This window comes from Rhea pennata, chromosome 21 (genome assembly GCF_028389875.1).
Source record: "Rhea pennata isolate bPtePen1 chromosome 21, bPtePen1.pri, whole genome shotgun sequence".
Taxonomy (NCBI): domain Eukaryota; kingdom Metazoa; phylum Chordata; class Aves; order Rheiformes; family Rheidae; genus Rhea; species Rhea pennata.
The window spans coordinates 2,357,036-2,377,788 of record NC_084683.1 but is presented as its reverse complement, the minus strand read 5'-3'; the positions used below and the strand labels follow the sequence as shown (position 1 = coordinate 2,377,788).

Sequence of the window (20,753 nt, the reverse complement as noted above, 5' to 3'; positions counted from 1 at the left end):
ACGGCACTGGGCGCCCCTCTCCAATTGGCTGTCGTCATCATCGTCGCTCAGGATAAGCCCCGCCCCCTTAGCCAGGCCGAGGGGCGGGGTGGCAGCTGGCAGATGCAATGGTGGGACATGAGGCCACATGACACAGCTGGGTGGAAGCTGGGCAGAAGCTGGGCAGGGCGCCGCCATTTGAGGTGCCATGGCCCTGCTGTAGAGCGCTGCTGGTGGAGCCGGGCGGGCAGCACCACGCATGCTCTCTGCGCATGCTCTCTGCGCATGCTCTCTGCGGGCGCTGTGATCCCGCCTTACGACAAGGCCTCGGGGAGCTCAGCACGGGCTCGCTTTGGTGCGCAGGCCTGAGGTGCTGGCGTCTGAGGGGCGACAGGCTGCTAGAAAGGCCAGGGCCAGGAGGGGAATAAGGGGGAGAAAGAGCCAGTGCAGGAAGGGTGGATCCACTGGGTGGCTGCCAGCAGTGATCAAGGCCCTCCTTGCCTGCCTCTCAGTCAATACGGCGGGGCCCCCTGCATGGGATGTAGCAGTTGCAAAGCGGGTCTGAGGGGACCAGTTCACAAACAAGATGTACTGCAGTTGTTCAATATGCAGCAATTGTGCTCACTTCATGCAGTCAGGGATCTGCAGGTAACGGGAGGTGCACAGCCTGAGTGAAAGGGGCAGCGTTTATAAGGTAGAAATGGAGAAGGTTCCTAGAGGAAAAAAGTTCACTGTGAGAATAGTCAGACATTGAAAGATGGGCCCAGAGAGGCTGTGGGATCTCTTTCGTGGGGGTTTTAAGACCTGGCTTGATCAGGCCCTGGGCAACCTAATGTGAAGTCTGTGTTGAGCTACCTCTGAAGGGGGGTTGGATTTGAGTCCTGCTGATGTCCTCCCCATTCTTAAGAGTCACAGGGTGCTTTGACAGCATGGAGATCTTGGTTATATTTGTCTCATCTCTTTCCCACAGCAACCCTTGGGAAATCTGCCCTCAAGTAGTGTTTCCTGAGCCATGACCTGTGCCCTGGCATGTCTGTGCTGCTGTCTGGTTGGCCAAAATGGCGAAGATGGCCGAAATGTTGGCCATTACCTTGGCTAACAGTTGGACGTTTCCAAAGGTTGCTTGGTGCTTGGCTTCTTCAGCTTTGTGTTTGGCTGGCCGGCAGCTGTTCTCATCAGATCTGGTCCTTCAGCTGCCTTTTTCTCATGTCTATTTTCTCCTTTCCCAGGAGCCTAGAAAGAAAAAGAAGAAACTCTAGTCATGTTGGTTTCTAATGGGAAGTCTGCTCTAGGTGCTGCCTTGTAGATAGGAGCAGGAACAGGCAAGACTGTATAGTGCAATTGCTTGCATGGGTGATTATGCCCATAATAAAAGCCTTCTACAGTGGATCAGTCTAATGCCAGCCATTCTCCAAAATGTACACCCTGCATGGAGGCCTTAGTCTACCCACTGAGATGGAAGGAAACATTGCTGCTTCTTCCCATGCACTGTGTCAGCTGAAAACAGCTTTTTCAAATTTCGCTGCCCCTCCACCATTTAGCAGCTGCTGGCAGAAGCCAGAATATTTCTCTGGTGAGTGCCAGGTCTGAAACTACTTGGATCTTCAAGGAATAGCCAGCCAGTCACTTTCCTCCGAGAGGCTGAGCAGGGCTGAGCAGCAGAGATACTCTTAGACACGTCCAGATGTAACAGACCCATCCCCACTACTTTCCTCTTATTTCCTCCCCGATCTTAAGCTCAGGTTGCCCCAAATATTGGGCCAAACGCAGACTGTGAGACTTCTGTTGAGACTTTTTATGTGGCAGTCCCTTGTTTCTTTGAGCATGTTACTCACTCCTTCCTTCCCCAAATCCATGCCTCAGGGCTGGTTTTGGCTGCAGGAGCCTTGGCTTAGCAGAGATGTGTTGGTCTGATAAGCCTCCCTGCATTGTCCTCCAGCAGGGAGAAAGGTGATGGCTGTAGGCTTAGTGCCCTGACAGCTGTAGACAGCTGCCTGCGGAGAGCTGGGGGCCTCCTCTGCTGGCACCTGGGTGCTCTGAGGGAGATCATTTATACAAGTTGAGCTTGCCAGCTTGTATAATAAATGCCAGATTTCACACCTGTTTAGGTCTCTTCTGGTTTGTGGTTGCTTTTCAGGCATCCTTCCAAGCACTGAATGGAAGTGATCCTTATTCCATGATTACAGGGACTGCAGCTGGGGCTGCAGGGAAGGAATCAAATCTTGGGAAACTGGGTGATGCTGCCAGACGGGGGACATCTGGCCCCTTGTTCACCATGCTGGGGAACTCCTGGCCCAATCTCAGCCCCTAGCCTGGCAAACCTGAGCCTGGGCAAGCTGCTGCCAGCACTGTCACCATCCCCACAGGAGCCCAGAGCCACGCCATAGCCTGTGGGAGACTGGCAGAAGGTCGCATACAGCTAGTGCAAAGCTCCTGCTGCTGATGTCCTGTGGCTCATTTGCTGCCAGTCAGGATGTTCCTTTTTTTTGTGTCGTGTGGATACCATAGGGTCTGGGTGTCTCTACTGCTGCACCTCCCTCGGCAGGGCTTCCTCCTGGTACCACTCATCTGAGAGTCAGTGGGTCAGACGCAGCTTAGGATGCCATCACTGAGAAGTGGGTGCATTTTGCTGTCAGTGGGCACTTGAGTCTTCTGCTGGGATCGGGTTGCTTGGTGTGTGAAGCCATTGCTTGGACTCTGGAGATCTTTTTACATTTTTACAATCTGCTGTTCAGATCTGGTGCCTCATCTCTTCTTTTGCAGGTTTGTGTACGAAAACAAGAACATGTCTTCTTCTAAAGTCTATGTCTTGCAGCCTTGGATTGCAAATCTCTTGGTGAATTATGAGCAGCTGGGTATCAATGAGAATCTCCTGGCAAGGCAGGTCCTGTGGGCAGGTACCGAGGGAACTGTCTTAACTTGCACAAATAGCATTTGAAATCTGAATTCCTGAAAATACTCAACAATTCCCAGTTCAGTGGTTCTGGATGGGTGACTCCTCCTCTAAGCTTTTTTGTTTGATTGTTTTTTGGTTTTTTTTGTTGTTTTCTGAAGGTGGAGTAACTGTGCTGTGCCCAGCTCTTGTGGCTTTAGCTAGCTTTTGTGCCTCTAGTATGTGTGATAGACTCTCGTGCAAAGAGTCTTTCCTCCAAGCCTCTCACCTGAAATCTGCCTTTCTCTTCTCTGTGTCCTATTTTTTGTTTTGCCACATTATTTGGGATGAATGGGCCTGATAGTGGGCAACCTATCAGGCTGAAGTGGGACTTGCTGAGAAAGAGGATGTTCTGAAGGTATCACAGAATCTCAGAATGGTTGAGGTTGGAAGGGTCCCTTAGAGATCAACTAATTCAACCCTCTGCTCAAGCAGGATCACCTGTAGCACATTGCCCAGGATCATGTCCAGATGCCATTTGAGTATCTCCAAGGATGGAGATTCCACAACCAATCTGGGCAATTTGTTCTAGTCTCTGTTATCATCACAGTAAAGAAGTTTTTTCTTATATTCAGATGGAATTTCTGGTATTTTAGTTTGTGCTCATTTGCCTCTCATCCCGTCACTGGGCACTGATGAAAGGAGCCTGGCCCCATCCTTTTGACTTCCTCCCTTCGGATATTTGTACACTTTGATAAGATCCCCCCTCATTCTTTTCTTCTCTAGGCTAAAGAGGCCAAACTCTCACAGCCTTTCCTCATGTGAAAGATGCTCCAGTCCCTTCAGCACCTTAGTAGCCCTCCACTGGATTCTCTCCAGTAGCTCCAAGTTTCTCTTGTACTGGGGAGCCCAGAACTGGATGCAATACTTGAGATGAGGCCTCACCAGGGCTGAGTAGAGGGGCAGGATCACCTCCCTCAACCTGCTGGCAAGGCTCTTCCTAATGCACCCCAGGAGACCACTGGCCTTCTTGGCACAAGGGTGCATTGCTGGTGTCTGGTCCCCTGGTCTGGACTCATAATCCCTGTACTGTGTGATGGTGAGCATACGGCTTGGTGGGACCAAAACAGATAGTCCTGTCCTGCATGCTGGCTAATCTGAGAGATCCTTTTGCTTTGTGATTCAAGGCATGGGGCTGTAGGTCACAAGACCTGCTGCTTAGCTCCTGGAAAGCTTTAGCAACATGCAGTGCTGACTAAGTCTTTGGACAGTGACCTATCCAACACGGCAGAAGAGAGCTTTAATAAGGGAACTCTTGCCTATTTAAGGCCCTATGGATTGAATAAAGGAAGAAGGAGAAAAACAGCAGAGCTGGGACAGTGCTGCTTTGCTTGCTGACTCCTCTTATATGGTGTTTGAAGCTGTGACATTCTCTTCTAGGCCCGTTGTCTCTTTGCAACCCAGTAGCAGCTTCTCTGTCTCAGAGCAAGCATTGTAGAGGGCTGGATTATTGTTAATTTTGGGCTAACTGTTAAGATAATTACATAAGGGTAAAATATGTTACATTTTATATTAACATATTAATCTATATGTTTATATAAATATATTTATGTATATACATATATGAATTATTGACTGGTGCCTTCTAATACTTCACAGTCCCTTTTGAGGTAAGGCTGGATGAAGATGCTGTGGGACAACTGGGTGCACAAATGAATATGAGACCCAGCAAGGATAGGATTTGCAGTTTCTGTCTTGTACTTGGTTGTACTTTTGACCTGGCTCCTGGAGAAACCCAGCTCTAGCACTTCTTTTTGTTGGTCTTTCTGAGAACTGGGAAACTTGTAGCAGAAACCGTTGTTTTAAGCTGTTTTTTCAGGTCAATTTTCTGCTGTCATGGAAAAAGAGTTGTTTGAGGCAGCTCAGATGGCTCCTTACTAACAGGAGGAAAAAGGAGCACGATTTGTGATTTAAATGAAAGAAGAGATGAGATGGGGAGAAAAAATGACAGTGAGAGAAGACCCTGAGGTCCTGTCTGAAGATTGCGGGTGGTGAAATCACTGGTTCCCTACTTTTTGGCACAGTCCCCACTCCCAGTTGAGAGCATGGATTAAGGCAGGTTGGGGCTGACCCACAACTCCTGGCTGCTTAGGATGTAGATGTAGGATTTTGCAGGGCAGACTGATGTTTTCCCCAAGGGTTGCTTTGTTACAGCGTGAAGTTGGCTTAGTACTAGCTCAGGGTTGGTATACCAGGAACTTTTTTCAAGGGACTCACAGAATGGTTGAGGTTGGAAGGGATCTCTGGAAATCAACTAGTCCAACCCTCCTGCTCAAACAGGGTCACCTAGGGCTTGTTAGGCAGGATTGCATCCAGTTGGGTTTTGAATCACAGAATCACAGAATGGGTAAGGTTGGAAGAAAACTCTGGAGATCATCTAGTGCAACCTCCATGCTCAAGCAGGGTCACCTAGGGCATGTTAGACAGGGTTGCATCAAGGTGGGCTTTGAATATCTCCAGAGAAATGGACTCCACAACCTCTCTGGGCAACCTGTTCCACTTCTCTGTCACTCTCACAGTGAAGAAATTTCTCCTCACGTTCAGGCGGAACTTCCTGTGCTTCAATTTCTGCCCATTACCTCTTGTCCTGTCACATGGGCCAACTGAAAAGAGTTTGTCCCCATTCCCTTGACACCCTCCCTTCAGGTACTTATACACACTGATAAGATCCGCCCCTCAGTTCTTCTCTTCCCCAGGTTGAAGAGGCCCAGCTCTCACAGCCGTTTCTCAGAGAGCAGATGCTCCAGCCCTCTGATCATCCTCATAGCCCTATGCTGGACTCTCTCCAGTAGTTCCATATCCCTCTTGTACTGGGGAGCCCAGAACTGGACACAGTACTCGAGAGGAGGCCTCCCCAGGGCTGAGTAGAGGGGCAGGATCACCTCCCTCGACCTGCTGGCAACACTCTTCCTAATGCACCCCAGGAGACCATTGGCCTTCCTGGCCACCAGGGCTCATGGTCAACTTGTCATCCACCAGCACTCCCAGGTCCTTCTCTGCAGAGCTGCTCTCCAGAAATCTCCAGAGAAGGAAGAGAATGACTTTAATAACTCTGATAATTAGTGCAGTTCTGTTTTCCTCTGCTTCATTAGGGCATGTGTCGTAAGCCTCCCAGGACCACTTTGCCTTCATTCCCGCAGCTGACTTGAATAAAAAATGCTTTGTTGTGGCTTCTCCCCACCTTGCCTTTGATTACTCTCCCCAGCAATGCTGCCACAAATGTGATGCATCCTCAGTTGCATTATAGTACTGAGTCTGCTTGGTCCAGCCAGGAGGTATGGGCACATGTAAGACCCCAGGGCGTTGAGGTGAACTTTACCCTCTAGCGTAATGGTAAATGGTGACCTCCTCTTCTAAGAGTCTAGGCTCCTGATTAAGCATGGTATGCTCTCTTTGGTCCCTGGGAACACTTTGTATGAGAAAATTAGATTTTTTTTTCTCTTCAATCTCTTGAAAGGTTTTGAGTGACCCAAGTGCTCCAGGCCAAGCTGGAGCTTTGCTATAGAAGCACCTGCAAGAGCTCTGTGCACAAGAGGAGCCCAAGGGAGAAACTACTGCTCTGGACAGTACAAGTTCTTATGCAGGCTGTCTGATACCAAGAAAGATGTGTGTTTGTGGTGGCAACTATTCTTGCATGTCCCTCATGGGGACCAGGTTTGCAGGGCACTTGCAGCTTCTACAGAGTTTCTCGTGTACCAGAGTGCAGAAGGTTGGCAGTACTGTTCATCTCCTCCTGGGAAGTGTGGGCTCTGTGAGCATGATGCAGTGGTGCCCCAGCATAGCCAGCTGGCTCTGCCTCTGCCTGCCTCAGCAATGAGATGGTCAGTGTCTCTGGTAGTCCCACTGAAGAAGGGGCACAGAGGGAGGTCTTCGTCCTGCCTGCCTGCCCTCTATGCAGTGTCTCTCTCCACTCTGCCTGTTAGAGGGGCAGGCTGAAGTTTTAGAAGAAGCCTGGCTGAAATGAGGCTGATGGGAATGGGTAACCCAGGGCAGTGGGAAGCTCTAGCACCCCAATTTTAACTGGAAAAAACGTTTCAGAGCTCCCCTTTGAGCACTGTATCTCTGAGACCCTGCACATAGTTCTTTGTAGCCATCGCAAGGTTGGAAGTGGATAGCAGGATTAGGAGCGGACAGCAGCTTTCTTTCCTCTGAAAGCTCATTAAAATCTATTCCCTGACTTGCTTTTGCAGCTGTGGAGTCAACAGCATTGTCACAGAGCTCAGAGGCTTCTCTGGACAACCCCTGGGACAGGCTTCCTCCAATATCCTTGACACTGACTTCCCCAGAAGGTAAGTCCCTGTGCTGTGCAGGGTGCAGTGTATCTTACGGGGACTCTTCTCTCATTGGATAAACACCCTGCTCCTCTTTGATTCTGGACTTCTTTCCCCTGGCCAGGAAAGAGTGCTGTGGTGGCCTTAGATCTCCAGTGTTAAGTTCTCTGTACCTGCCTCCTTTGCGCTCTGATGCCCACCTCCCCAGCGGGCATATGACAGGTTGTGCTCCCCTGTGCTACGAGCAGTATGCCCCTTTCCCTCTTGCCCAATGTGACAGTGTTTTCTATCTTACCAGAGAAATCCTTTCAGTGTGGTTCTCCACATGCACCAAAGGTGCAACTGGACATGGCTGCTGACAGCAACACTCCTGACTTTCTGGAATCATCTAGCCAGGACTCTCCCCAGAGCTTGTTGCAGGATTCCCCAGTGGAGACTTCATCCCCCTCACTGCTCCAGTCATACAGCAATATCAGTGCTGTGGAGGCTGGCCTGTCTCAGGCAACATCAGCTGCGGAGGCAGCCTGCAGAGCTCCCTCTGCTGCTCAAGACCCGCAAGTATCAAGGTGCTTCCAGGCCAACCAGTTGTCTCTGTCTCCAACTTTTCCTGTCCTGCCCAGTAGCCACTTGGCATCCCTAACTGAAGGGACACCTCACAGAGAGCAGGCAGACTCCAGTGACACAACTTTCCCTCCGGATGTGACAAAGGTTGGCCTGGCTCATGCTAGGACTCAGGGGGATGCCCCATGCGGCAGCAGAAAGTCTGTGGGTGCCAAGAGGAAGCTGTTGGTGGGAGACAGCCAAGCACTGCCTGACCTCCGTAGGTCCCTCCGGGGACTGCAGCACAAGCAGTGTTCAAGTGGCATCCCCCAGGGCAGTGAGACAGACTCTATCAGGAAGCTGGAGTTTGTGAGCGCCCAGGGAGCAAAGAAGAGCAGAAGAGAGGCGACCAGGCTGCAGCATGGAGGGGAAAGCCTCAAGGAGGAGAATGAGCAGGCATCCTCACCGAGTGGTCTGGACTCCAGGCTAGAGCAGCGAGGAGCTCTGCAGCCAGTAAAGATGAAGTGGCTGAGGCCTCTCCTTGTCTCTGTGTAACAGTACCTGGCTCTGGTGGGGTTGTGCAGTTGAAAACAGATGTCAATGGAGACAGCAGAACCAGCCCTCCTTGCCTCTCGAAGAGGCATAGCAGAGCTGCTACGCACAGGGTTCAGAGAGGGTCCATGGCAGTGGGGTCTTAGGCAAGGATGCCCTCATGCTAGGGAGGGAGCATGTGCCCCAGCCTGTTGGAAATTGGTGCTCCATTGGAGCCTCTGCCACATCTCCAGGTAAAGTAGGATTGGAAGACCTGGGACCGAGTGAAGGAGAGATCCCTAACTTTCTCTCTGCTTGTCAAGGGGTCTTGGGACATGTGGAGGTGTGGTGTTGCTTTTGTGGCTGATCACCCATGGGAAGGCAAGCCAAACTCCGATTCCAGGCTCACTGTCCCTTTCCCTTTTGCAGTATGTGAAGGAGAAGCCGGTCCAGTACAGATATGAGGCCCCATCACCTGAGCTCTGTGAACAAAAAAGATCCGTAAGGTCAGTGCAATGATGGGCATGTTCAGCCAGGTCTCATCCATAGCCCTGAGTGGAGCCAGCTGTGCCTGTTCTCCAGGCGTAGTTAGCTACTGCTGCGCTAGCTCTAGGGCTGCTGGCCCTGTGCCACCTGGACACTGCTGTTTACATCTCAGGATACAGTCCCCTTGGAGACTCCTGCATTGGGTCCCTGCATCTTTGTTGGACCTTGAACTCTGACTTACCCTTCACAGCAGAACAGAGACCTACTGTGTCCTCTGACCAGGCAGACCACTGCATGCAGCAGAAAACTTCATGTGCCCGCTTCCCTGGCACAATGTTGCCAGCTGAGTCCCTTCTCACCCTGGCTCACATTTTGATTTTGCAGGATCTCAAAGGCAATGCTGAAGTGGGCCTGCTGGATCCTTACGGACAGGGAGGTGGAGTCCTGAGCCAAGATGTTGTGGAGCCTGAGTACGCTACAAGTGGCCTCTTGTCTTGTTTACTGGTTCATCAAAACAAACTGTAGAACTGTGTGGGAAAAGCAATTGGAGGGGAGGGGAGACATGACCAGCGGCCTTGTCCCCAAGGGAACAGCTGAATGGTGTTGACCTGGCTTTGGAGACCCAGGCTCTACAGATGCTGGGGACATGACCTGTTAGAGGTTAGCACCATCATTTTGGGAAGGGGAAAGGAGATATGAAACAGTACTACTGGTGAGTGACCCAGTGCACAGCCTGTGTATGAGCTAGCCTCCTTTTCCCACCTCCTTGGCACGCTGCTCCTTTGTGGAATTATCACAGCCTAGTACAAGTGACCCGGCCTAGCCAGCAGGAAGGGGACTTGTTCTGATCCCACTGTAGTATAGGCAGCAGTGATGGCAAAGATGCAGCCTAGAGGCCCTGCAACGTGATCCCCCTTCTGAAGTCAGTGCAGTAGTTTGGAGGTTTATTGATTGCTTTGGGTAGGGTCCTGTGCTGTTCATTACAAAATAGCCTTCAGAGTTATGCTGTGGGGATTAATAATAAAAAGCATATATTTTTTAAATACACAGCTCTTGTATTAAAAAAAAAAAAGGTGGTGGTGGAGAGGGGAAGCAAGCATCTTTCTTCTTGTGGTAAACATCAGTGTAAGTAATGCATTTGGTCCAGAGGTGGAGTGGAGGTGATCTGCTCACAGTTGACACAGGAGAAAGCCACATGTTTTTGGGGGTAGTGCCAGTGACAGCTGGAGAGCTGCAGGGATGGAGAGGCAGACATGGCTGTGAGTTCTGAAAGGCTGGATCACTCATAGTGGTGACTACAGAGCTGCATTTTGAAATGTGATGGTTCCTGTTCCCTCTGATACAAATCTGGGTTTTGAGGTGATGGAGAAAGTGATAGCCCCTGTGAGTTGAGGAGTGGAGCTGGGAGCAGGGGGGCTGGTATGCCTGGTGACAGGACTCTAGTAACACTGTTAACAATGTCTCGGCTGACATGCACAGCTGGGTTGTTTGTACTTCTGCTGCCTGCTCTGCCCCTTGATCCATTCCTAAGATTGTCAGCTTTCCCTATTACCATCCACAGCCCACAGGCATGTCAGCAGAGGCAGTCCATGGAAGGCGATGCTGCTTGGCATGTCTCTGCTGTATTGGTCATCTGCTCTTCAGATGGGCTCCAGCCTGGCCCGGTGCTGGGGAGACTGTGCCCTGCTTACGCTGTGTGCTGCCCCAGGCAGTGGGCAGAGAAGCAGTTGCAAGTCTGTGCCCTTCTGAGAACTGCTCATGGCCTGGCTTTTGGTTCAGCTTGGCCGGTGGCCCCAGCCCCTCTGTGATGAGGCCCCAACCAGGCTGTCCCTGCAGCAAAAAGTGGCTCTGTTGCCTTTGTAACAGCTGCTGGAGGAAAAAGTGAGGCTGGCTGGCCCCTCAGCTGTGTCCACACAAATCTGACATGGAAGCAAGGTGCGGAGCATGCCTGGGGTACTTTGCGCCCTTTCCCTCTGCTCCATGCCCAGGCTATGTTGCTAATCACCCTGTCACTCTGTGCTTGCTTGCAGGGTTTTATTGGAAACAGTGCAGCAGCATGCAGGGGCTCGCTGTCCCAGGGCTGGCTCCCCCTGGCCCAGCACTATACTTCTTTGGTCTAGGGTTGAGTCTTGTGCATTCACAACAGCTTGTGGCTGGTCTTCTTTTGATTCTGTTCCAGGCTGCAGCTCCTCTGGTGTGTCCCCAGTGCTGGGCTGGTCCTGCATCACAGCATCTGGAAAAGCCACAAATACTGGTGTTAGTGTGGAACAAGCCATCACTGCCATCACACTTACTTTAGGAAAGGGCAAGGCAGCTCAGAGTCTCCTGTCACCCAGCCTTACCCATGCTATCCAAGGATGGGCTGGGCTCGCTGGTTACCTCTGGGTCCGCAAGGGAGTTGCGTTTGTTCCTCCGTTTCAGCACAGGTGACCGCCGCAGACGAAGGGGGATCATTACATCTGGAGGAAACAAAACGCGGCATTACGTAAGCTGGCTATGTGGTTGGAGCGGCCTGGCTTGAGCTTGAAGGTGAAGCCGGGAGCTGAGAGCACTAGTGTCATGAGAGCAGTTTTCTGGATGTGGCTGCAATGAATGTGGCTCCGCCAGTGTGTTGCAGGAAGCACTGCGAAAGGGAAAAGGGGATGGATGGACTTTTGGGGCTTTTGCCCTGCTCTGTTGATCTGTTCAGGGAAGGCGCTGGAGGCCATGTTTCCATATGCATTGCTGTTGTATCACCTGCATCCCAAAGTAAGCTCAGCCCCTTGGGGCTGCACCAGAGGGCAAGAGTTTGTGCTGCCAGGGTGAAGCCATCCCCTCCCTCCTGTTGTCTTCCTGTCTGTCCCACGGATGAGCCAGGGCAGTAGGGCTTTTGCTAGGCCTTTGTCATGGGCTGTGCCTGTCTGGCTGAGTCATCCTCAGCTGCTGAGTGCTTTATTGAATGGGAGTGATGAGCACCTCCTCTATCCTGAGACAAACCCAGCTGCGCAGCCTGTGGCCTTCAGGGCTGGGTGCTTCTGTTCCCCAGCACCTGGGGCTCCTGCTCTGGCCTTGACTCACCCTCCAGCTCCATCAGGCTCTCTGATTCCCTGAGCTGGTCCTCGTGGATGGAGACAGCTCTGCAGTTGGTCCCACTTGGCACAACCGAGCCCGGAGCCAGGTGATTGTCTGGAAAAACCAGGGGGAACTGCTGGCTGGGGAGACCGTCCCTGCCGCAGGCATGTCCTGCGACGCCTCCCCAGCAGCCCTGTCAGGGTGTCCTGGGAGAGCCTATGGGGCACATCAGGGCCAGGCAGGCTCAGCAGAGCTTGGCACGTAGCACCAGGCAGGGCCCTATGGACTTAGCCAGGCAGGCGCGCTATGGTCTGCCTGCCCTGACAAGCAGTGTCAGGCCTCTGTGGTTTTGGATGTTCAGGGCAGGAGAGGGCACTCTCAGATCAGGTCAGGGGAACCAGCATTTTTAGGTTTTGAATCCATTTCCTCCCTAGAGGAGGACGGCTCAAGGCTCAATTTTCAGCTGGCCTCCATCGCCAAATTCCCACAGCACTGGCTGCCTCTGCTGTGAATGGGCTAGCCCCTCTTTACGGTCCTTTCTGTGGCTTGTACGCCCATACCTTCAGCATCAGGAGGTGCTGGCAGGCTCGGTGGAGTGGTGCTGGTGCCCGACTCCCCATAGTGGCTGACCTTCTGCAGCAGCGCTGTTGGTGTGCTCCTCCCAAGCTGTGACAGGCTGCTGCTCCATCCCTCTCAGCCTGCTGGCTCCAGCTGCCTGGTCTGTTTGGGGATGGGGAGGGAGCGCCGGGGCAGGTCTGAGCTCTTCCCCTTCAGCTCTGTGTTCAGCTGCTTCCCCAGAACTTTCCAGGCTGGCCTGGGAGCAGCAGAACCTATGCTGGCCTCCATCATGTTGGCCGGGCTGCTCCGTAAGGATGTGTCTGTGGGAAAGGCAGGGCAGAGCCATGGATATCCCACATGTAGGGTTTTCCCCCAGAGTCTGGCTCTGAGGAGGGCCGGGCAGCTCTAAAGTGCTGGCTGTCAGCCTGCACCTACCCAAGGGACACAGGACATAGGTGGGCTTTGGTCCCCAGGGCCAGCAGCAGGCCAGCAGTTTGGGCTGATGTCTCTGTCCATGTATGTAACGAAGGGAGAATGGCTGGATTTCCTTCTGCTACGGCCAGATCAGTATCCTGAGCAGGGTGTCTGTGCCCACTGGCTGGAGCAGTGGTACATGTTGACTCCAGTGTGCTGGCCCCATAAAGCACTGCTGGATGCTAACAGTGGGAAAGACTTAACTCCCCCCACTGGCCAATCCTCTGCCCCTGGCAACTTGTGCACGTCCACCTGTGCCCACAGCTGACCTACCTGTGGACATGGAGTGTGTGCGCGCCTTCAGGGAGGGTGGTGGTGAGTCTGCCGAGCAGTCCACAATGTCCCCTGCAAGCACAGGTCATTGGTCAGCAACAGTGTGCTGAGTGGGTCACCCCCATGCCATTAGCACCCAGTGAGGTGATTAAAGCACAGGGTAAAGCAGCCCTGAGTGAAACTGGTGATGGTTGGCCCAGTTCCTGCTAGCTGTGTGCCATGGGATGTGGGGACTGGCCTTGCCGTGAAACATGCATCCAGGAGCCCATGGGGTCCTAAGGATGCCCAGTTGTGCCACCCTCGGTGAGGGTCAGGGTGGAGGGAAGCGGGGGGCAGGATGCAGCACCTCACCATCTGAACCAGCTTTCTTGATCTCGCTGTCTTTGCTCTGCAAGGGAAAGAAATCTGGTGAGGTAGCGGTGGGATTGCAGCACCAGGGCTGATGGACCTGTGACCAGCAGTGTGCTGCCAGGGCTTGAGGGGAGGAGCATGCGTGGCATGGATGCATGCTGGTGAAGAACGTACAGATGGCTAGACACCCTCCATGATCCATGCGCTGCTTCCCTTGCAGAGGGTTAGGGGACAGAGGCTACGGGCAGTGATGACAGGCCTGTATGCTGTCAGGTCTGGCCTGGGCAGGGGAATGAGACTGGGGCCTGGATCACCTTGTCCCATGGGCCACCATCTCCACCTCCCTGGGTGCAGGATGTGTCCCTAAAGAAGAGCCGATCCCACCTACTGCTTCTTGCCCTCGGTGGCCAGGCCCTTTGTGACACCCATGCGGTGGGGCATGATGTGCACACGTTGCTCGAAGGAATTGGGAAGCTCCCCATCATTCTTCTCCAGGTGCCTCTTCTGCAGGAAAGACACAGCCATGCCAGGATGTGTGGTGAGAGAGGCAGCACTCCTCACAGGACCAGCAGCACTAACCTGATGGCCTGCTGAGTGCATGGTCCCCCAACCCTAGTTGTACCCTATGGTTACTGAGGCAAGGACACAACCCAGTAGGGCCTGTCCCCAGTCATTGCTCACGGATCCCCACATCCCTGCGGTGTCCAGCCTGCTCTCCTCTCCCTCTCAGTCATGGGTGGGCTGCAGCCCTGTGCCCTGGTTCTGTCCCACAGTCCCTGATGGCATGCAGCCCCAGTACCATCAGCATCATCGGTGGCCTGCTGAGAACTGCCATGGCAGTGCTTACCTTGTCGTGCCTGACCCCAAGTGTGTCCTCATCCTCCCCAGACAGCAGTACGAGTGACTGAGACTTGCCCTCCCGTGAATACTTGGGCCTGATCCTGCAGGCAGAGTCAGGAGTCTGGCTGTGCTCAGGCTCTGCCTGGGGCTCGGCAGCGAGGCTCCCCTCCTCAGACTTGCTCAGTGGCTCTCCTGCCTTGCTGGGGGGCTGTAAAATGTCACTGAGCACCGACCGTCTGCTTTTGGGGGCTGTGACACTGCCCTCAGGCTCCTTCTCACACCTTGAGCCCTGGCTGGACTTGGGCTTCTTGAATGCAAAAATGGTCCCAATTTTCTTCTTGAGGGTGCGAGAGCTTGAAGATGCCAGAAGGGCTGATCCAGGGCAGGTCCCCTGTGCTGTGGGGCTGGGGAGAGATGAGGCGTTGGGAAATGCTAGGTCAGGGCTGCCGAGGGGTTGTGTTTGACCCAAGGACCCAGTGCCAGCCCCGGATGCTGGGCTCAGCCAGCCCTGGGTAGACCTGGGGAAGCTCTCACAGCATGGTTCATCTAGACCCTGGTGGATCATTCCCTCCTTGTTGTGGGACAGACCCCCACAACTCTTACACAACTGTCCTCCCCCCAAAGCTTGTGGGAAGCCAGCCCTGCCTGCATCTCACCCAACAAGTGCCTTCACAATGTCCTCCTGCCAATTTGCCCTTGAAAATGCTCTCTGAGGCCAGGCAGAGCTCTGTCCTACCAGGTGCCTAGGGTAAAAAGTGCTATGGTGCTGTTTTCACAAGTATCCCTTTAGCACTTGGCCCTGACCTTGAGCCAGCAATGTTTGCATGGCAGTGTGGATTGCAGGTGGTGGTAGTCTGCAGAAACATGGTGCACCAGGGGACAGGAGAATGCTGGGGGGTGCTGGCTGCTGGGCCAGCACTACTGAGAGGACTGTGGGCACCCCCTTTCACTTACGGCAGGTCCTCTGTGATGAGCTTCTTGGTGAAGAAGTCCTCAAGGCCCTCATCCACACGGGTGATGCTTCTGTCCTCACTGTTCTCACAGGCCACAGGTTGCACCTGCAAGCAAGCATGGCCATCATCTGGGACCAGGCCCGAGCAGCAGGTGGGCAGCAGTAGGTACATCTCCCTTACTCACCAAATCCTGGGAGGCCACACAGGAAGGCAAAATTATACACCATGTGTCATAAGTTACTCTCTTGAAGGTTAATTCATACAGAGAGTTTGTTAAATCATGTGAATAATTTATTTAATTAAGTAAGCAGCCACAAGCAAAACAGCGCTGGGCGGCCGGGGAGTCTCAGCTCCGCCAACGGCGCGCGCCTCCCTCACACACAGTCCCCCCCTTTATAGTCTGCGTTGTAATCTCCCGGTGCGTCCCGCGCATGTGTGAGTTGCTGGGGGGGTCGTCTGAAGCTCTCTGGTGGTCGTGGAGAGGAAGACCGTGGTCTTCTTTTGTCTCTTTATTTTGGTTTGTCTCCTTGTGAGTGATCACAGGGGTTTGCTTATCTGTTGTGTTGACTCCCTTTTGGGATGCTGTTCTGCGAGAAAGTTACAGGCGCCTGCTTATCTTTTCTTTGTCCTTTTACCTTCAAAACCTCTGAGCAGCTTGTTGCTTACTTCAGCTCTTCATAGTCCTGCAAGATAGCTAGGGCCCCGACACTGGTTCCACAAGGGGTCATATAAGCTTTTGTGCTTACCATAATTTATTTGTCTGACACCATGTCTCAACCCTGATTGTTGTAAAACCTCCTTCTAAACAATGAACAAATAGTTACAATTTATTACACCATGCATGCATACGTACATATGCGTCGCATACAGGCGTATCCTGTCCCATGCATATGCACGTGCAGACCTCTCTGTTGTGCCAGGAGGAGGTTGTGGCTGCCAGTGCAAGAAATTACCTGGAAACCCTTTGGGCTGGATGGGCTGGCACCTCCACAGACCAGGACGTCCCCTTCCCTGTTCCATGCGTCTGGCCTTAAAGGCCACTCTCCCTGGCAGCACAGCCATATGGGGTGACTCCAGTCTTGAGCTGCCCCATGGGAGAGAGACAGCTGTGGAGCAGCCCCTTAAACGTGCAGCTGAGCAAAAAGGGAAAAAGTCATGTCACCCACTTCAGCTTGTTGAAGACATCAGTGACCATCCGGTCCAGGACAGAACCGAGGTTGAGGGGGTCCTGGAGATAGATGCGCTCTGACATGGCATTGACCAGCTGGTCCCTGACTCCCCTCTTCTGTACCATGGCCGGGCACAGGTTGTGCACTGTGTCCAATACGGCTTGCATGATTGCCTGCAGCAAATCCAGAATTTAGGGGTGGGAAAAAGGAATTTTATGCATCGTTTCTATCAGAATGCAGATGTTTTCCTATTTGTCTCAGGAGATGTTGTGTACAGAGGGGACCTGAGTGATGGAAGGTGCACAGTAGGTGCTCTGCTGGAGCACACTGTGTGTCAGGCTCAGAGCAGCTGTCATCCCTTTGGCAGGACAGTCCCTGCCTCTGGGGCTTTGTCACATCTTGGGCCGAGGCTGACAAGCATCCCATGCCACTGGTGGCTCCCTGCTTGCTGCAGTGGCTCCTAGCAGGCACCCACCTGGATTTCCTGGCCGCAGGCCTGTGACGCTTCCTCTGTGAGACATTCCATCTTATGCTGCAGCTTGCCGTTCTGGTATGGGGTGTTTCCTGCTTCATACAACAGAGGCAAAATCTGCAAGGGGTGGAGAGAAAGTGTGGAAGAGCCTATAGCAAATTATCTTTCCTCTGCTTGGCCATGTATGGTAGGCTCAGTCCTGGTCCACAGCTGCCTTGTAGCAAAGCTCTCCTTGCATTAGCTGGGGACACCCAGGGATCTACCAGCCACATTGGGCTGAAGTTGCCCCCCCAAAAGACTCTCTGCGTTCTTCTCCCTCTTGGTCATTCCCTGCGCACTGCCCCCAGAGTCTATTAGCTCTCCTCTCATTGTGCCCAGACAATCTGCTCTCACATTGCTTATCTTTTCCTATCCCTTCCAGTATCTCTGCAGCATCAGCACTCTCTTCTTTAGTTAAATCTCTCTAGAGACCGTCCCTAACCCAGGAAGCTGATGAGTAACCTCTTTCTCACCCTGTTGCAGGAATATGTACTCACCATGCACAACCATTTGTCCCCAACATTTGGAGAACAGCGCCAGGTCCCTGCAGAACATTTTTACCATGGTATAACCTCCAGGTGCTACCAGGAGACTTGGCAGTAAGTGGCGAAAGCCCCTCCTCTCCTTGTCTGCAGTAGCATCCCCCACCCTGTTAGGTCTCACTGTAGGCTGTAAAGTCAGTGCCAGCCCCTTGCAAGCAAGCAGTTGTGATGGTCTGTATTTGAAGCAATTCTGTCCCCAAAACACCTGACGCAAATCCTTTCTGGTGCGGCCTCAAGGAAATTCTGGCCCCCAGCAGTTCTCTACATCTCCAGTCTCTAACAAACTGCTCGTAGATTTGTGCAAATTTTCCCTCCTGCTGGGATGGAGAGATGCAGTGTATCTCTTGGAAAAGCCCAGTGGAGCTGGGGAGGCACCATGGCTCTTGGCCTCGCCAGCTCATGTAGAGATATTTGGTACACAGGGACGAGGACATAGTGACAGGCTTGGGATAGGGGCACAGGCTCAGGTGTGTGGAGAGACCCACACCTCTCCCCTGCAACAGCAGCTGATGAGATAGTAAGTGATAACACTGAGGAAGAAGATGCCCACTAGCTGGATTAAACAGTAACTAGGGGGTGGCCAAGAGACTTGATGGGGGAAAAAAGAAAAAAAAAAGTGGCAGCTTGAAAGGAAGTATAGAAGAAGAAAGAAAATGTGTAATCAGGAGAGAGAAGTGGGAACAGCAGCAGTCTAACAGAGTCTAACACTGCCAGGAGTGGCCTCCACCAGTATCATGGCCTGGTGGAACATTCTCCTCACCATGTTGTGGGAGGCTGCATCCAGCCAATGCAGCTAAGAGTATGGGGATCCCCAAGGAGGGACCCTCTGGAGGAACATGGGGAGGTTTATCACCAGTGTCAGCATCAGCAGATTGTAAGAAGCAGAATGGGTGAGCCCAAAGCCAGAGCATTCGCAGCTCCCGAAGACAGGTGGTGCAAGCAGGGGAATCTCCTCTTTTGAAGAGGGGATGTGCTTATAGCCCACGGTTCCTGGGGAAGGTATGCACACAACTGTGTGTATCTATGTATGTGGATTAGACCATCTCGGGATTTGAAGAGGGCTCGGAAATGTGAAGCTGCTTTTTAACATTTTACAAGTGTTTAGTAATGTGATGTATATCTGTTGCATTTATGATATTGATCTTGAAAATTCACTGTTTGCTAGTTAAATGTCATTAATAAATCAATAAAGTGCTTGGTGTTGGATTTAAACCCCATGAATTGAACGTTTCTTTCCCACAACAGGAAGGCAAAGCAGAGGGAAGGTGACCACAATTTTCTGGGAGTGTGGCAGACTTACACCGACGGACAGGTTGGCATTCCTGATGGCTTCCTCTGCAAAGAGGATGTCAGCTTCCACTTCCCTGCCCAGGCAGGAGCTCAGGATGTCAACATGCTTCTGCACGCTGAGGTAGATTTCGTTCACCATCTGGAGCATAGAGGAGATGCTGTCATGCCCCAGTGCCTGAGCAGCACTGTAAGTCTCTGTCCTTTCTGTGATTTCCCAGGAGAAGGACACATGGGTGCTGCTTGATTGGGCACTGGGAGCACATACAGGTAATGCTCCACAAGGTCCTCCCTGACTAGTGACCAGGAATGCTGTACAGCAGGTAATTTCTTGCAAGCATGTGTTGAGCACATGAAGACAGCAGCATACTGTGGGGGGGGGGGGAGGGGGATGAGCAGTCCCTAAATTCCTCAGCACCAAATTTGTGCGAAGCACAAGGATGAAGACTGCTTGAGTACCTCAGCCTCCTTCCCTCCTGCCCAGTCCTGCTCTCTTCTCCATGGCCTGCTCTGTCCTGGCCTCAGAAAAAGTGAAAAGTGGTCTGTGCTGCTTGCAAGGATCAGTGTGAGGTGGGCAGAGGTCTGCTTTGATGTCCTGTGCTAGCCAAGATTACTCATGCTGGAGCAGAACAGCTGGCTGTACAGCCAGACATGGTGGTTTCATGTACTTGCCTGTTCAGAAGAGGTGGTCAGGATGCCCTGCTGCAGCCAGAAGGTTTGTGTGGGCAGCATGTGTCGCATTTGGTTCCTTGTCAGGCAGGGCTGGATCTGCAGCATGTAAATAACCCTGTGAGGAGGCATCTTTGGCATCCCAGCCCATCTCCCCCAGACCCCAGCCCCACCTTGTGCACTGCCTCCTCTGTTTTCTCAGGGTTGCTCCGATATGCCTGCACCACATCATTCATTGGCAGGGGCATAGACTTGAGGGTGTGGTTCATGTGAGGCAATGGCACAGGTGAGCATCAGGACAGTGGCACTACCAGCCCCTTTGCTGCAAGCAAGCATCTACATGGCATCTCCTGCCTTGCAGTGGCAGAGACCCTGGCACATCAGCCTCATGGTTTTATCTCCACCATGAAATACCTGCACGGGGAAAGCATTTTCATGATGACAGGGCTTGTGGGGATGGCTAAGCTCGAGCAGATGAGTAAACTCCCCAGGGTCACTTTGGCCGCCTGTCTGTACTCTCTGGCCACTCAGACTGAGGCCCTCTCGACTCAAACCACTGGAGCCCCTATAGTGTTTTGCCTCCCTGTGCATCTGCATGGCCATGTATGAGACCCCACAGTGGTCTCAGTAAATGAACATTTTTTTCCATCTTTTGTGGGCAGGAGGAAGCGGAGTGCCAGATCCCCACAAAAAACAACCTATGCCTGAGCAGATCACACTGTGCTGACCGTACACTGACTTTGGTATGGTTCAGAGTGATAAAACTCTGTGCTCGGTTTGGATAGAGATCCTCAGCACTCCTGATGTAGGCTCTCAGCTCTGGTGGGTACCACAGCTTAGGAGCAAGACCTTTCTCCTTGGCTGTAAAACTTGTCCCTCTTCCTCTTAAGTGATCCATGGTGCTGGAAGGGGAAATGTGGGCCACAGCCAGCCTTGGGGCTCTGAAGCAACAGAGATGACTAATGAAGATGATGTCAACAAGTGGGTTGTGGGTTGCTTTGCTAGCTGCAAGGCCAGGGCCGTGTAGTGACTACAGTGTATGGAAACTCCCCTAAGCACTGTTTCCAACCCACTGGCTCTGAGTGAGATACCCTTTCTGCATTTAGTGGGAAGAGGGCTTGGGGATGGTGATGTCCTGGTGCTAGAGTCTCTTGTGCATGGTGGTAGCAGGGCAGGTCAACCAAACAACCCCCTCTCTACCTCTCCAAGGCTTGAGCCACCTCCAGAAGTCCGTGGCCCGTTGTGTTGTTCCTGTCCCAAACCGCGGTCCTGCAAAGAGTACAAGAGTGAGTCCTCTCCAGACCAAAACAGTAGCCTATGTCAGCTCACCAAATGG

At 52.6% G+C, this 20,753-nt stretch overlaps 1 pseudogene; it reads right to left on the bottom strand.

Annotated features, from left to right (window-relative positions):
* Positions 1 to 10,748: 10,748 nt before the first annotated feature.
* The window catches only part of LOC134149697 (capping protein, Arp2/3 and myosin-I linker protein 2-like), a 30,753-nt pseudogene continuing 20,748 nt past the window's right edge, over positions 10,749 to 20,753 (bottom strand).